General features: G+C 37.7%; 1 protein-coding gene across 14 annotated transcripts in view; it reads left to right on the top strand.

The window, feature by feature from the left end:
• The window catches only part of RBFOX3 (RNA binding fox-1 homolog 3), a 1,090,709-nt gene that overhangs the window by 668,715 nt on the left and 403,643 nt on the right, over positions 1-18,351 (top strand). For 10 of the 14 annotated variants that reach the window (XM_078155837.1, XM_078155841.1, XM_078155835.1 and 7 more), the window contains one exon: positions 17,949-18,067. The exons of the other annotated variants lie outside the window; for them this stretch is intronic. The gene's annotated coding sequence lies outside the window, so the exon portion shown is untranslated. The remainder of the gene's footprint in view (positions 1-17,948; positions 18,068-18,351) is intronic. 14 annotated transcript variants of the gene reach the window in all.

Below are 18,351 nucleotides of genomic sequence, written 5' to 3'. Positions count from 1 at the left end.
ATACATATATATAAAATATATAAACATATACATATATATGTACAGTAATTCTTTTTTTTTTTAATATGAAGCAGTCAGTGTTAAGTGACTTGCCCAGGGTAACGTAGGTAGTAAATGTCAAGTATTTGAGGCCAGATCTGAACTTAGGTCCTCGTGATGCCAAGGCTGAAGGTCTATCTTTTGGGCCACCTAGCTGCCCCTTGTAAATTAATTTGATACATCTATTTTTCAGTTCTTTCTTTGGATTTAGATAGCATCTTCTTTCATATATCCTTAAGACCATTTTCAAATTAATCAAAATATTCAGTAGACAGCAAATGTCAATCATAGGACTGAGTAATTGAGAGGGAACATTTTTGAAGTTGTGTTTTCCTTAGTGCTGTGTCAATAGCCTTCCGTTTTCTGTACCATATAGTCATATTTTGTTGCGAGATGGTGCTTTTGGGATAGAGAGTCTTAGTTTGGCCTGTGCATTCCTGAAGAGTTGAAATTTTAGGTTTATAGATAGAGTGTATTAGTAGGGTTAGAACTGTAATATAAATATGTTCATGTATATGTATTATTAATTATTTATTTGGCATCATTTCATTTATTTACATGCTTTTCTGTATTCATCATTTTCACATTTCATACAACGTAGTAATATTCCATTAATGGCACGTAGGTGGCATAGTGGATAGAGTGACAGCCTTGGAGGCAGAAAGACCAGAATTCAAATGTAGACTCAGACACATGCTGTTTGACCCTGCATAAATCATTTAACCCTGTGTGCCTCAGCTTCCTCATTTGCAAAATTAGCTAGAGAAGGAAATGGCAAACCACTCCAGTATCTTTGCCGAGAAAACCCTAAATGAGGTTACGAAAGAGTGAGATATCACTGAAATGACTGAATAACAACAACATTACATATAGTATATGTCTATTATTAATCATTTATTTGGTATAATTTCATTTCTTTCTATCTTCTATGTATTCATCATACAACACAGTAGTATTCCATTACCTTCATGTACCATAACTTGTTTAACCATTTCCCAAAGGGTGCCTACTTTGTTTGTGACTCTTTGCTACCACCAAAAGAAAACAAAACACATTGCTATAAAGATGTTATTGCATATGGGGCCTTCCTCTTTATCACTGATCTTCTTGGAGCATTTGCAGGAATAATATGTAGTTCAATATTTCAGTGATGATGTTATGAGGGATCTTGAACAGCAACTATTCATCAGTTCCACTGAGGGCAGAAATGAGAATATGAGCTTATACTTCATCTGGATAAATTACGTACAGATAAAAAAGAACACGTTCTCACAGTGATATTTCTTCCATATTACAAAGGGTTTCTCAAAGTAGGTTATGTTATCTTTTTTGGCAGTGAATAACAGATAGAAGATACATAGATAAATAGATTGATCAATCGATAGAGAGATAGGAAGATATATGAGTATTCATTTACTAAGTACTTACTCTGTGCTGGGTATTGTGCTAAGTGCAAAGTATACAAATACAAGCAAAAGAAATATAGTCTTTTTCCTCAAGGTACTTATACAATAATGAATGAAGAGTACTGACAAAAGATATCTAAAGGTAGGAGGTGGTATCGCCTTATCTTCTAGGATTGAATAACAGGCTTTGTACACCACCAGTTGTCACACACCCATCTCCATCATGCTGGTCTCCCATGTTATTGATGGTCTTCTGGACACAATATTTCAGCACAACATAAGCCTTGTGGTTTACTATCACTTTTGCTTGGTAGTGTTTTTGCACAGCAGGCTGAAATTCTCAATATGTATGTGTGTGTGTGTGTGTGTGTGTGAGTGTATTAAAGAAATTATGGCTTGATGGCTTCTTCTCCGTACTTCTACTTGAATTGTCCACTTTCACATTTAACTGAATATGTTCCTTATCCATAGACTCAGTTTTACTCCTCTCTTCTGAACTTCATCACGTCTCATTTGTGGGTGCAATTACTGTCTTGGTGATTCAGAGTGACTACTTTTCCTTTTTGACTTTAATGTAAAAATTGCTAGCATTTATGTGATGCTTTAATATTTGGAAAGCACTATAAAAATACTATGTCACTGAGCCTCATTACAGCAGTGGGAGGTAGATTGTATATTTTTTCCTATTTTACAGATGAGGAAATTGAGTCACATAGAGGTTAAGTGATTAAGAGAGGAAACCCAAAGTTACATCCAAGTGTCTCATCCTGTATCTTTCTGCCTCCAGATCTAGTGCTCTAGCCTTTGCCCTACCTAGCTGCCTGTGTTAGAAACTTGATGAAGAAAAGCTACTTAGGTAGTAATTTTCCAAATAAACAATGCCCAGTATATGATTCAGTAAATCTTCGAGACTTGCTATCTCCACAATAAGATAGATCCAGCAACTTCCTAAACATCTCTATCCCTCATGCCCCTCCTTTCCTCATCCAACTGTATATTTTAAAATGCAACTCTTGGAACTCTTAAAATTTTCTATTAAAACCTCATCAGGCAAACAATAAAAATGTCATTGCATTATTGCTTATACTATTCCCTTGCTATATTCATGGGGAAATAGCAAAAAAAAAATGATAAAGTAATATTAGAAGAATAAATGTAGGACATGTTATTGTTGTTGTTGTTGTTGTTATAATATAGGCATTTTCCTCATTTACCTTTAGTGGTTTTATTTTGGGGGTTTTATTATGTAATTCGAGGTCATCTTCTGCATTGTATTTTTATGATGGGTACCTCCTTTCTCTTTCTTGCTGTTTTTTTTCTAATCCTCAGCTTTTCTATCTTAGCAGGTACCTATTCAAGAGAATTTTGTTTAATTAAGACCTTCACAGTCTGAAAACTTGCACCTCATATTTAAGGAACTGGCCACAGTAATTTACAAGTTGTGCTATTAACATTTTAAAAATTATAAGATTATTAAAGGGAGAGTCTAGGTCTCTTTCCCTTTACTGTTTTCATTCGTATTATGTATGGGGTTATTCCCTCAGTCAATAATTTACTAGTGATGATGGATTTAGCTGGCTAATGATATATCTAAAGATTTTTCGAATCGAGAAAAAGTTAAAAGGATAAAATATGGATATGATGTCTATGTAGCTTGTTTTCTAGAAGAGTCATTAGGAAACAAGTCAGCAAATATCTAGAGGTTTAGGTCCCTTGGAATGAACTGCATAGCTTTGGAATATATAAGTCATCAAACTAATCTAGTTCATTTCTATGCCCTGGTGTTGACTAGATAAATTAAATTGAGTTAATTTGGCTTTATCAAGCTTTCTATACTAACCTCCATGACATAGGTAAAACTTAATAATTTTGGTAAGTATAACCTAGAATTCATGAATCACTGAGGTACTTTCTAGCTGTATAATTTCATTAGTTGATGACTAGGCAGCCAGCTGTCTAAAGAGGGCTGACTTTAAGGTTGTCATTCATAAGAGAGCCAAGTATTTCCATTGAAACTGAAACTATGTTTTCAGTCAGTGAAAGTAATAGTTTGTACGCCCTGCTATATTTAGAGAAGAGTGTATTGCTACAAGCATCATCAATAAACATTTATTGATCGTGTACCATACACATGGCTCCATGCTAAATGTTGGACTAGGATCACAGACTTAAAGCTCCAAGGGTCCTCAGAGACCTCAGTTTATAGATGAGGAAACATCAGCCTAAAGAGGTTAAATAGCTTGCCAAAGTCATATAGGTTATCAAGAGGCAGAGCTTGGGTTTGAACCTATATCTTCTGAATCCAAATCCGTCCCTCTTTCTTTGGGATTAAGCATGTCTGAATGGGCTTAAATCAATAACTTTTTCACTCACAGTGAGCTACAAAATGGACATGGGAGTTGCTCATGAAGGCCAATGCCAGAGTGTTTGCTTCCACATACTGATACTACATGTGGCTCAATCTATTTCTTGAACACTTTTCCCTTACCTGAATTTCAGAATTGACAAGCAAGTTTACTGTAGCTATTTATTTATTCGTTTACCATATATTTTAATACCACTTACCATGTGTGAAGAATGACACTGGGTACTAGCGCTGACAAAAAGATAATAAAGCCTCCATCCCTGACATCAGAGTACATACTTTCTAGTAAGAGGGATGATGCATACAGAAATAAAGTTTGTTCGTAATAAGTGTAATACGGTATACGATATTGCACAGGCCTAACATAGGTACACATTTGTATACAATATCCAGGGAAGGAAATTTTATTTTTCCCAAATCTCTGTCTCTTGTGCGAGAGTTTGTATTCAGGACTCAAATGTATGTAGACTATATTCTTCCACAAGATAGTTTCAGTCATTTTAGTTATAAAATCCAGGTGGATAATAAGTGATTATTGGTTAACATGCCAAGACTGATGTGTGAGAACCCTTGGAGTTGCATAGAAGAAATAAGAAGAGCCACTTCTATAGACTTGACTGTGTCCTTACTTCCCTCTCCAGAGTTTCTGTTTTGATTAGAATGCAACTAATCACTCCCTAGTGATTTCCTTTCTCTTTTCAAATTCCCACAGCTAAAATTTCTACCCCAAAATACATTTGTATTTGTAAGATAGCAAATTATTTTATATTTATGCAAAATACATATTTATAAATTCGTAGATTAGGTTTATGCCTGCTTTGTTGTCAGAAACCCTCAGTTTTGATGATCAGTGTCCTGAGCACAAGTAAAAGCAATCAAAATTATATAACTTTAAGTATGATAGCAATCCTAGTAAAATAAAACAAGGTTTCCATTACTATGTATTCTTAGTTTGGCTTTCTCTGACTTCCTGCCTTAAAATATAAATGGTATTTCATTGCATTCCATTTATGTGTTTGCATGTCTTCTAATGTTCTTAGGACAGGGCCAATTGGAGTACAAAGTTACTGGAGAAGCTATGGCCACTTCTACTTTTTTCATCCTCCAAATTTTTCCTACATCGCTGTCCCGGCTTCTCTGAACCTGACTTGTAATTCTGTACTTTCCACACTTGCCAAACCTTTCCTCTTCCACCACCCTGTTCAGCCACCTCCCTCTCCATTTTTTGTTAACCAAATTACACCTTGGGACTCCCAGCCTGCTCAGCTGGGTGCTGTCAAACCCTGGCCGCCTCTCAGTGTAGGCAGCAGGGGGCATATACACTCACAAAGGGGAACTAATAGGAAATAAAATAGCTTTTCTCCTCCAAAAACCCCTCCCAGCACAGCCAACAGACTCAGCTCTCAAAGAGTGAATTGTTTACAATCAAATCTCATTTTTATTGAAGTTTTCTCTAGGGTTAGCTTGGGAGACTTTTTCCCCCAGCTTCTTCTGAGTGGTCTTGTTTACCAGAATCCCCTTGGTGTGGCATTTAAGCATCTCCATTAACATTTTGTGCATCTTTCTCATTTTAGGCATGGGCCCACAGAGAATTGTCGAGTGGCAGTCAAGCAAGCCGGCAGCCTACAAAAAAGCTAGGCTTATTTTAATTGGTTTGAAACTGTCGCTGTCGACCACAGAGGGGTCCCTTTTCTTGAGTAATGACCGGGAATTTGATCATGCGGCTTTCAGTAGCTCATAATGCTGAAAGTATAAAGTATATAGGATCAAAGTGAAAGTGGACCTCACATCTGCCTTGGCTGCAGCTTCCTTTCAAAAGGGGACTTTGACTGCCCAGGGTCTGGGTAAATGTGAAAACATAGCCAAATAACCTAGAGTTTTTTTGGCAAAAATTTTTCAATGAGTAACCCTGGCCTTGGAATCCCCCAGTTTCCTGGCACATGGTAAGAACATATCCATGAAGCAGGATTTTATTATAGAGCTGCCATCCTCACGAAAGCACATCCCTAGGGATTTGCTTTTATTAACATTTCTGAAATTCCCATGCATCCAATATTCTTAGTCTTTTGTTTTTATTTTTGTTTTTTTTCTTCCTAAAATGTATGATGTGGTATTCTCCCTTGTACCTCGCCAGAGCCTGGCTTTGTGTCCTTTCATTCATTCACTCACTTATTTATTAAATAAACCCCTAGTAAGTATCCTGTGTATAGAGGATACTGTAGTAATGTAGGGAAGAGGGGAAAGGACAGAGCTTCCCTGTCTCTGTGGAGCATATTGAAATAATATGCACAGATACCTAGGAAGATAGCAAGGCATAATGAATAGGGGATTGCACTAAAAGTTAGGAAAGCCTCAGTTCAAATCTCACACTTTCACCGTTTGCTGTCACCCTGAACAAGTCATTTTACCTCCTGAGCCTTAGTTCTTCTTAGGTAAAATGGAAGGGAGGATAATAATAGTAGTATCTCTCTAATGGGAAGATCATATATGTGAAGGTTGAAGCAACCTAAGACACCATCCATTTGAGCTCCCCCAGTATCAAATTAAGTAATTTAAAGCATGACATAAATGCCAGATATTGCCATCATTATTATTTACAATATACAATATTACATCTTAACAGAAATAAAGAGATAAAAAGAAAGTGTCCTATTTTCAGCTGTTGGTAGGCAGTGTTGGGAGAAGTCTACCTTGGTGCCCCAGGGGATAATGAAATATGTTTCCTAATGGTCTTTGTGGAGGAGTTGGGGGAGAGGACAACTTGCACTTTACTGTCGAGAGGAAGCAGTGATCTGGTGAAAAAAATGAGTGAGCCCTTGAATCATAGTAAGGTTCGGGGAGAGAACAGCATACCGCTAGGATAGAAACTTTCTTCACAATTGTAAATCAGCAACTTGTTTGAGAGTTAATCATAGAGAGAGGTGTTACTCGTTTATGGTCACACAACTAATATGTGTATCAAAGATAAGATATGAACTGAGGTCTTTCTGATGCGAGACTCATATTCACTATGTCATTCTGCCTCTCTTGTGAATCTGAAGGTACTATAAAAATTTATGTTAAAGGGATTTGATGAAGGGAGATACAGATCAATTTAATGTGTTCCCTAATTATGTTGAGAAGATTATATGGTAGAGCCTTTGAAGAGGATTTTTTCTGTACAGTTAGTCTGGCACCCTCCTAAGAGGACATTAAGAGTTCTGATTGTTTACTAGTGATTGTGGAAGCTTCCAAGAAGACTGATAGTTATAAACTAGACTCTCATCACAAGACTTGTGCCTCCCTTCATGGTCTATATACATTGAGCTGTGAGACCATCTCAGGGGCTTTCCCACTTTTCAAGATTGTCTCTTTTCCTTTTCTTTTTTTTTCTTTTTCTTTCTTTCTTTCTTTTCTTTTTTTATGAGTCAATTGGGGTTAAGTGACTTGCCCAGAGTCACACAGCTAGTGAGTTTTATGTGCCTTAGGCTGAATTTGAACTCAGGTCCTCCTGAGTCCAGGGCCGGTATTCTGTCCACTTCGCCATCTAGCTGCCCCCCTTTTCTTTTTTTTTATAGTACATCCAGGAGTAAGGGGGAATTTCTATTTTTTCCCTTCCCCTTCACCCCGAACCCACTAATGAAGACATTAGCTTTCAGGATATGCTACCTCTTGTGGCAGAAGTATGTGGGAAAGGGCCTGCTAACTTTACAAATAGTTCACAGACAATATTTGTGAATACTAAATTCCTCTGTGGAAGAGGAAAGATATTGAACTTCCTAAGTATCAACCTTCTGGGTTCTAGCTATCTAACGTGAGAAAGGAGATTTTTCTGAACAGCGCAAATTTCGGCACTTGCCTCAGAAGTAATACCAGGTTCAAGAATTCCTGAGTTTGAACATTTACGAGTCAGCCTCCTAGAGAGAAAAGATTAGTTCAACAGCATGCTTCTTAGGGAATAGAGAGGCTCACCAACCTAGAATCATTGTACAGGTAAAAGGCTAAAGCCACGCTAAGTGGAAAGGATATTTGGAGGGCAGAGAAAGGTGAGCAAGCATTTTGGACCCTTGGCAACCTTGCTATTGTCCTAAGTTGCTTGGGTGCTTTGGATTCATGGAAAGAGTGCTTTTTCAGCACCTTCACAATGTTTAGTAACATCCCAAGGGATTATTTGAGGGTTTATTTGTTTCTCTATCTGTCCTTAGTTTGCTATGAGTCCTGTTTTGTTTATGTATTTTCTGTGGGGGTACAATAAAGTCTGTCCCATACTAAATACGTATATTGCACTTTCAGTGTGGGAGTTTAAGACCCTACAATTCCCATTTGGGGAAATCTAGATATGAAGTATTTCTAAGTTTTAACTTGGAGATTTTCCTGAAGTAAAACTCTAGGGAGGAGCTGAGGTAGACAGGAAGAATAACACTATGAACAAAAACCATGTTAGTAATTGGCATTTATATAGTGCTTTAAGGTTCACAAAGTGTGTTTCACTTATTTATTCCACACAGCAACACTGTGAGGTAGAAATGATTCTCATTTTATAGATGAGGAAACCGAGATTTAGAGGTAGTGACAGTTACTCATGGTCACACAGCTAGAAAGTTGTCAACAAGCATTTATTGTAAGCACCAGGCACTATGCTATGTACTAAGGACACAAAGAAATGCAGGTGGCCAAGGCAAAATTTGAACTCATGTCTTCCTTACTTTGTCAGTCAGTCAGTCAGTCAAGCATATATTAGGCACTTAATATTTGCTAAGTCCGGGAATGTAGATGTAGCCAGAAATAAAGATGGTGCAGCGCTCTTTCTCTTGTACTACGTCCATGCCTAAGTGAGAACCAGAGAGAGAAACTAACCCTCTTTGGTCATATCCTGAGGCTTCAGCTCATGTTACATGAACTCAAAGTCTTAAAGCTTCCCTGGACCATGGGTTATGTCTTGGGGACCTTAACTGAGGCTCCTGTACCTCACCTTTGGGAAGCTGTAACTCCTTACCTGGGGAAAACAGGAAAGGCTGCAGAATGTTCCACCAATTGTCACAAGTGTTCTCTCAACTAGCAGGACTTGCTGGCAACAGTGACACCATTCATTAAGTGAATAAAATGTTAAGTATATCAGCTTAAGAGACCTCTGAGGTCTCTTTATGGGCAGAGAAGATTTCCTAAGACTAAGCTGATTGCTGATCTGGAAAACTCACCAACAGAAGCCTCTCTTGTTAAGTAAAATGGGTAGAATTGCAACAGTGTGAAGGAGATTATCTTGCCTTTCTTCAGCTATAGCTTATCCTTTGGAGAGAAACACTAACCTTCTTGGGTAAATGTAAGGCTTTTCTCTACTGGGTGTATTCTGCTAGAAAGCAGAACCATCTCCTAGTCCCAACCATCATTTTCTAGACCTTCCTTTTATTGGAAACATATTGTCACTGTTTAGGATTGCTCATAATATATTTCAAGGAACAAGGAACATCTTAGTTCTGCAATATTTCCAGTCATTAAACTTCCCTCAAAGTCTCTGGATCTTAATCATTTTTCTAGTTGTCTACCTCTCAACTCTTTTAAATCTAAGGATTATAGGATTTAGCACTAGGAGGGATCTCAGAGAGCTAATCCAAGCCTATTTTACAGATAAGGGAACTGAGGTCCAGAGAAAGGTAATGAAATACCCAAGGTCGCATAGTTGGTTAGTAGCAAAATGAGGCCAAGAACCCAGGCCCTCCGAGTATAAATTCAGTGCTCTTTCCACTATACAGCACTGCCTGTCTACTTTCCTCCCTTGAAATATTCTCATATAGAAATTGTACCTCGGTCTCCCACAGTCCCCAAACCACACTTGCAGAAAGAGTAGCACAAATGTGGTTTCATTTTCCCAATGGTGTCTTTATTTTTTGTTCTTTTCTTTTTTTATCTTCTCCTCCAGTCTCTTCCATCTTGCAGGGGCGTGTGCCGTGACACCCCCCTCCCTTTTCCTTTCAACTCTTGAAACTATTCCTATTATGCCTATTTCCTTTGGCCTGCAGCAGCTCCTGAGATCCAGCTCAACTCACTATGCACATACAGTCCTTTGAATCAATTTAGAAAACGATTGGTCACAGTGCAGTAGCACTGCTAACTGTGGCATTTTGCTTTCCAGTTATTGATACATCATCAGAATTGAGAAGCAATACTTTGTAAGGGGGAAGAAAGGGATAAGTTGTAGCTGGGAGGGGAGGGGAATGAGCTACAGGGAGTACAGGAAGAGGGAAGGTTGGGAAAGAAGACAGGACTCTTTCTCATAGCTAATAAAATCAAGGACATCCAGATTTGACAAAGAGAGGGGCCAGATTAAAAGCTCACATCAAGGAATAGGATGGTGTAAATATATCTCTACTCCTTCCTTTGTTATGTAGCCTTGGGCAGGAGAATTAGTAAATCTGAGTTTCAAGTTTCTCATTTGTGAAATGGAGGTAACTATGCTGATTTACCCCATGGTGAGTTAAAGAAGAATGTCTACAGATGAAGTATTCCTAAGGACCCTTGCTGACAATGCTATTCTGACTCTCTCAGCTTTCCTTCTTCATGTCGGTTACTTTGGGAATCTTCCTTCAGCAGCAGTGGTGAATTGGTATGCTGTGTTTTTGTGAAGGTATTGGTCACCATACGTGGACTTATCTTTGGGAAGGTCCCATGCCACCATGAGGACCTATAGCAGATGACAGGATACTTATGCCATGCAGGGTACACTTGTTTCCTCTCTGGGCTTGCTGTAGAAACCACAATGTATGCTACCAGGTAGCACTTCTGTGAATTCATAGATTCATGGAAATGTAGGAAATAAAAGGAACTTTAAAGATCATTAAATCCAATTTTATGTAGATAAGAAAATTGAAGCCCAGAAAGGAGAAGGTACTTATTCACTGAAGGCCACAGAACTTGCTAGAGTCAGGACTAGAACCTCTGGCTTCTGGCTGCCAGGAAACAGCTCTATTTTGCTCCACTATACTGATTGTATAGAAACACTGTAAGCATATTGGGGAGTAGAACCACTAGAAACTCTTCAGCAGTAGTCGTAGTCAGTGAGAAGTAGTATAGAATTGAAGTTAAAGGGCTCATCTTTAGACCAGTAAGACTTAGGTTCAAATTCTGACGCTGAGAAGAGGGGAGTAAACAAATTGCAGAGAAGGTAGTAACCTGCACTACTAGAGGGAGCTTCCTTACCCATGAGGTCCCTGTACAGATTCGTAATACAAATTCTGATGTTTCCATGTCTATTTCTCCTTCTGGCTATTGTCTCCTGCCACCTGACAGAATCATCTTTTTGTCCCTTCCCTTCCCTTCCCTTCCCTTCCTTCCCTTCCCTTCCCTTCCCTTCCCTTCCCTTCCCTTCCCTTCCCTTCCCTTCCCTTCCCTTCCCTTCCCTTCCCTTCCCTTCCCTTTTTCCTTTTTTTCCCTTTTCCTTTTCCTTTTCCTTTTCTTTCTCCCATCCTAGTGGTGAAGAAAAGGAAATTTACTGTTGGTAGAATTGTTCAGAGAGGGAAAGGGAAAGATAAAATGTTGATTGTTGAAAACAGAAGACAGTCCAAACTAGGACTACATCAGGTTTTTAGAATGGACACTAATTAGAGAAAAATTGACATGGATAAAGTAGGCTGATGGACAGTTAGCGACCATCCAAACATTGTTGTGCTATTTCCTACGTTAAAATTAATTCATATAAATGAAAAAAGTTACTAAATAAGTTGACTCAATTATATTGCTGCTTACCTTTATATTTCAATATGATCTACATAATCCTGGAATCGATAGGTGACTTGTAACTTCATTTGTAAATATAATTCCCAGATGAGGAAACTCCCTCTCCTAATATAGGTTGGCATGTTTTCTGTAACTTAAAATCTTAGAAAATTTTCTAAGGGACTTGGCTAGAGTCATAATGACACAACCATTGTGTGTGTATTCCTGGACTTGAACACTCTACCTTTCTATCCACTATGCCCGAAGTTCCTAACCTTTTTAAGTTCATGGTGTTCTTAGTGGCTCAGCAAAAATTTTTATGGCACCCCTTGCCCAAAAGAGAGGCCAAGGATTACTTTCATTAAGTAGTTAAAGTCCCAACAACTTAATAAGTATTAACTTAATAACTTAGCAGCTATTTGAAAAAATGGCACATAAATTGAAAGAAAAGAAAATTTTATTCCATTGTTAAAGAACCATAATTACTAATGGGATTCTTTTGCGTTTTGGACACTGCACAGCTTTTCAAACCTTAGAATTGTTTTGGTCACTTTTCTGTTTTATGTTGATTTTTTTTGGCTAGGTGCTTGCTTTTTTTTTTTTAAATCACAGCAACTGCTAAAAAACCCAGCCTTGCAAAGATGTGGTGTCACAAAAGAGAATGTTCAAGAAGTTTTTGGCATAGTCTAAATTATAATAAAGAAAAACATATTTCAAACATTCAAGAATATCATCAAAAGGAATGAAGTACAGTTTAATATTGAAACTATGAAATATCAAAAGCTTGTAGTTCAGATAGTGCCCAAGGGAAGAAACACCTTCCTTCGATAGTTGTCGATTATTGCTGTTTCCCTGCAGTATTTTCTGTTTTCCAGGAATTTAGGGGAGATGTGTGCACATTGAAGGACAAAATAAGTCTATATATGAGAAATGTCATATATGTGGTCATACATTAAATGTTATAAGAGGGCAGAGGAGGGAGAGATCACCATCACCTTTGGTAACAAGGAAGGCTTTGTGGCTAAGCTCTCATCTCAGCAAACCTCAGTATACCTTACAATATTATGAACTTTTTGAAGGCTGGGATCATATTAGTATTAGTTAAGCATAACATTACAGAATTTGAGAGCAGTTCAGCTGAGGGCCTCAGAGACATCTAGTTCCATATATATGTGAAAGCAATGCCCACAAATAATTATTAGGCTTTATCTTGAAGACTATCAAGGTGGCAAGTACTCTCTAAGCAGGCCATTACTCTTTTGGACAGTTGTCATTTGTCAGGAAGCTTTTCCTGATACCAAACCTAAATAGCCCTTTTTGTAACTTTTACCTATCACTCCTGGTTCTACCCTCTGAGAATGGAAGAAGTCTAATCCTGCTCAACATGACAGCCCCTTAAATACTTGAAAACAATAATGTTACCTTTCCTACTGTCACCACCATCACCAAGTCTTCTGTTCTTCAGGGTAAATTTGCTCTGTTCTTTCAATCAAATCATATAACATGGACTCAAGGCCCTTCACCATTGTGATTGCCCTCCTCTATATATTCACTTGCTTTTTAGTGTCTCTTAAACCATGGTGTCCAGAAGTGAATCTGGTACTCCAAATGAGGTCTGATGAGGGCAACGTACTGTGGGATTATCACTTTACTATTTTTGGAAGCTTCACCTCTTTGAATGTAGCCCAGGACAGAATTAGGACATTGGTGGTAGCACCGTATTCTCCTAGTCACCCAGGTTGGTCTAATCCTTTATTCCTTTTGCTCACTCCCTACAGTTTCGTTCACTGATTCATTCAGTATACATTTATCAAGCACCTAATATTAACCAGACACTGTGCTATGCTAATTATTAAAAAAGAGAGAGGGGACAATGTAACGCCCCTCCCCTCTTACAATCTGACTTGTAAAATCTTGATACTTCTATCTCTACAACATTTCTTTTATATATGTACTTTTTGACATTCATGTAGACACTACTTTAATTCACGTTCTTATCACTTCTTATTTAGATCGTAGCAACAGCCTCATAATTGATCTTCCTGTCTCATATCTCTGCTCTCTTCAATCCATTCTTTATAGAACCACCAAGGTGATTCTATCACAAACAACTTGTTGGCATTTAAAGATCTCTAAGCTGACTGCTTCTTATCGTTAAAGGCATCTTACCTATTATACCTCTTTTTAGATATTTGCAATAACGCCATATTGGCCTACTCACCTTTTTTTTTAAAGTTTATTAATGTATTTTGATTCATCAACAATCACTTCCGTATGCTTTTGAGTTTAAAACTTTCTCCCCCTTCCTCCACACCACCCTCCCCCAGACGGCACAAAATCTGATATAGGCTTTACATTTACATTCCTATTAAACACATTTTCACATTAGTGAAGTTGTAAGTAAAAGTTAAAACCAATAGGAGGAACCATTAGAAAGATGAAACAAAAGTCAGTAGAAGAGAAGAAAAAGATAGTGATTCAACATTCACATTTATGATTACTATCTGTCTTTTCCTATATCCTTTTCCCCCGTTCATGCTTTTCTTTCTCCTTTCTCCTTTCCCCCCCTCATTAGTGTTTTGCTTTTGACCACTGCCTCCTCCAGTGTCTCCTCCCTTCTATTATCTTTTTCCCTTTTCTTCCCCTTTGCCCTTACTGATTCTTCCCACCCTTCTACCTCACCTGGCTTTTCTTTCCCCTTTTCCCTCCTACTGCCTACAGGGCAAGTTAGATTTCTATACCTAACTGATTATGTTATTCCCTTCTTGAGCCAAATTTGATGAGAGTAAGGTTCAAACAGTGCTCACCCCCATCCTTTCTTTCTCTTTACTGTAATAGGATTTTCTGTCATTTTCTGTAATGTAACTTACCCTTGTGTGCCTCCTCCATTCTCAGCACATTTTCCAAGACCAGAATAATCCACTTACTTGGATCCATTTAACCCACTTGATTAGATTTTTTTTATCATTATATCAAAGTCAACTAATATCCACCTCCTTTATGTATACTCCTTTAACATGGTGTAATAACACTATAGCTTTCAAGAGTTACAAGTGTCATCTTCCATTGTAGGGATATGAACATTCTGCCATTATTAAGAACATTTTGTGTCTTTACCGTTTTATGTTTTTCTTGAATCTTATACTTGATGTTCAAATTTTTTCTTGAGCTCTTATCTTTTTATGAGGAAGTTTTGGAAGTCCAGTATTCCTCCCTTGAAAAATCCTGCTCAGTTTTGCAGGGTAGTTGATCCTTGGCTGCAATCCAAGCTCCTTTGCCTTATGAAATATCATGTTCCAACACCTGCGGTCTTTTAATGTATAAGCTGCAAGGTCCTATGTAATCCTGACTGTTGTTCCATGACATTTAAACTGTTTCTTTCTGGCTGCTTGCAGCACCTTTTCTTTCTTCTGGTAATTTTGGAATCTTGCTACTATATTCCTTGGTGTTTTTAATTTGGGATCTATTTCAAGTGGGGAGCGGTGTATTCTTTCCATAGTTATTTTAACTTCTGGTTCTAGGTCTTCCGGGCAGATTTCCTCTATGATTTCCTGAAAGATACTGTCCAAGTTCTTTTTTTTAATTTTTATTTTCTGGTAGTACAATAATTTTTAAATTGTCTCTCCTGGGTCACTTTTCTAGGTTGGTTGTTTTACTGATGAGGTATTTTATGTTTTCACGTATTTTTTCATTTTTATGTTTCTATTTGACTGATTCTTGCTGTTTCATAGAGTCATTCGTTTCCATTTGTCCAATTCTAGTTTTTAACAGATTGTTTTCTTCTCAGTTTTTTTACGTCCTTCTCCATTGGGCCAATTGTATTTTTAAGGGATTTGTTTTCTTCAGTGTACCTTTTTTCCAATTGGCCAATTGTATTTTTTAAGGACTCTTCTACCTCTCTCATTAAACTTTTACAATCCTCCTTGAGCTCTCCTAAGAAGGCTTTTTGGGCTTTAGACAAGTTCATATTCCCTTTCTATTTTGCAGATGTGGGTTTGTTGACAACGTTGTCCTCTTCAGAATTTCTATCTTGATCTTTACTCTTGTCATAGTATGAATCAATGGTACATTACTTTTTACTCCTGGTTTCTTTATTCCATGGCCTTTAAAGAGATTGAGCTCCCCTGCTAGGAAACAGAGGGCACTGACTAAAGCTTCTTGTGTTGGGAGGCTAGGTTTTGGTCACTGGCTTTGTGTGCTGGGGCCTCTTATGTAGGTAATTGGAGGCTATAGGGTTCTTACAGGTTACCTCGTGTTGGGCTTGAATCAGCAAGGCTGAAACTTTCAGGCAATTCTAGGTTGCCTGATTTTCCTTTCCTTTAGCTTTTTTCCACTCCTTGTAGATGGGTGCTGCACTTGTAATGCTACCCTTGCTGTAGAGTGCTAAGGCACCTGGTGGTTTTCTGAACTGGTTTCCACTGGTTCCTCTGCCCTCTCTGAGGTACTGGGAGGTCCAGGTGTTGGTGTTTGCCTGTTATACCACCTGGGCTACAGGATTTCCTCCTGGTTGAGAGTTGGTGGCTGTAGGATTATGATAGGTTACCTGGTGTTGGGTTGGAATCGGCAATGGGACTTTAGGAAGATTCTAGGTTGCTTTCTTAAGCTACGTTCAGGTGAATGCTGCGTAGTGCTTATCCATCTGGGTCCCCCTACTCACCTTTCCAGATACACACAAAACACTGTATGTCCCATCTCCATGACTTTTTGCTATTTGTCACCCTTGCCTGGAATTCATTCCTTTCTCGCTTTCACCTCTTAGAATCCGTGTCCTCCTGTAAAATTCATCTCAAATTTCGGAGTTAATATAACTGTTTTACAAATTAAGTAAAGTGACTAAAATGTTCCTACCCTTGGGCGCAGAGATTCTCCTATTAGGCCTGTGTCACAAGAAGATCATTATGACAAAAAAGAAGGAACCCAAAATATTTAGACCACCAATTTTTTGTAGTAGTAAAGAACGAGGAAAAAAATAATATCCATCGATTGGATCATGCCTAAGTAAATTTTCGGACATAAATGTTTTGTAATAAGTGACTAATATGAATACAGAGACGCATGTAGAAAATTACATGAATTGATGTAAAGTAGATCAAGCAGAACTATCATAACAATATACACATTGATTACGGTAATAATAATGACAAGAATAACTACCACATAATATGGATAAGAATGGCATCACAAAACAGTTGAACATGAGGTTGCAGAATTATAAAGAATAAGCTTGTCACCAAAGAGGAAATATTAGTAGACACTTTCTCCTCACTTCTTTCAAAGAGGTATGTCAGTGGGTGCAGAGGGGGCACACATCCTTAGATGTTTAACATTGGATGTAATGTCAAATTCTGTCAATGTTTAAATCATTCTGACTGATGTTTCTCTTCACCTGTTTATTCTAGTTTAAATTTTGTTAAATTATTTTTTGGAAGGAGTGGAATATAGGGAGAAAGTTAAGTAATGTAAAAAGAAGACATCAAGAACAAATATTTTTCCAAAAAAAGATTCAGTTTAACTGCTGTCTTTTTACATGAAGTATTTTCTGATCCTCTCCTATGATTGCTAATACACTCCCATCAAAATCTGCCTTGTATTTATTTTGTATAATATAGACATGTTGTCTTTCCCATTACAAGAATGTAAGCGACTTGAAGGCAGAAAGTGTTTAACATTTTTGTCTTTGTCTTTACAGTGCTCATAAGTGTTGATTGATAGATGGGTAAATTCTGCCATGGAAATGTTATACTTTAGTAAGGAGCTTTGGCCAATCTTAAGAAGCTCTTATATCTCAAGGGAGGTGCTCTAGGTAGTCTTAGCAGTAAGTTAGTATGTGCTATAATGTTAAGTCAACAAGCACGTGTTAAAGAAATACTATGTGCCAGGCCCTTTTTTTTTTTAAAGCCAAATACATTTTTTTAGTCTTTCCTGCTCAGTATTTAGAGAAGCAGTATGGACTCTTTCCCCTTTTGGTCCTTCTGCTGGTTATAACATAAACATTGTGAGTCTGAAGTCAGGAATTACCTAAGTTGAAATCTGACATCAGATAGTTAATAGCTGTGCTATGCTGGGCAAGTCACTTAACCTTCATTTGCCTCAGTTTCTTCACATGTGAAAATGGAGGTAATAATAGCACTTACCTCCCAGGATTGTCATGAAGATCAAATGAGATAATAATTATAAAGTGCTTAGTACAGTACCTGGCACATAGCAAACACTACATAAATACTAAGTATTATTATAAAAATTATAATGAGTCTTAAAGACATGAGAGGTAGAGCTGAGATCATCTGATCTAAGATTTCCTCTCTGACAACATTCAAAAGAGTTCATTTTCATTCTATCCAGTCCTGTGATATATTTAATGAAGAAGAGTGAGAGCACACATCCAAAGTACTCTACATATTCAGACATTGAAGATGGTTTTGTTCTCTTGTTTTCTTTTTTAAACACAGCATTAAGTCTGAACAACAGGGAGGAAATTCTCCAGCATTACATTTTAGCTGGTCTGCCTGTTCCCTTCAGCAGGAAAACTGCTGTATAAGTCCCCAGGAGCAGTCGCTTCTGAAAACAGGTATGTTCGACTTTAAATAATTCTTTTCCTACCATACTGAGATGTTTCTCTATATTAGGCTGAGAGGCCAAGTGGAATACACTTGTTGCTTCTTGCTAAACTTTCAGAGTTGAACACAATTCAGTCTGCCTGGGACATAGTATGAGGTGGTCCATGGCAACTATTTTAAATGAGTAAAAGACTAATAAAATCCTTGCCACTGATTTAACGTTGCCAATTAATTTTGTCAGTGTCTACAGAGTTTAAACAGTGAATAGCTCCCACCTTCCCCTCTCTAAAGTCCC

This window comes from Phascolarctos cinereus, unplaced genomic scaffold (genome assembly GCF_003287225.1).
Source record: "Phascolarctos cinereus isolate Bilbo 61053 unplaced genomic scaffold, phaCin_HiC Scaffold_5;HRSCAF=322, whole genome shotgun sequence".
Lineage (NCBI taxonomy): Eukaryota > Metazoa > Chordata > Mammalia > Diprotodontia > Phascolarctidae > Phascolarctos > Phascolarctos cinereus.
Note: the sequence above shows the minus strand (reverse complement) of the source record. Positions and strands in the feature narration are given on the sequence as shown.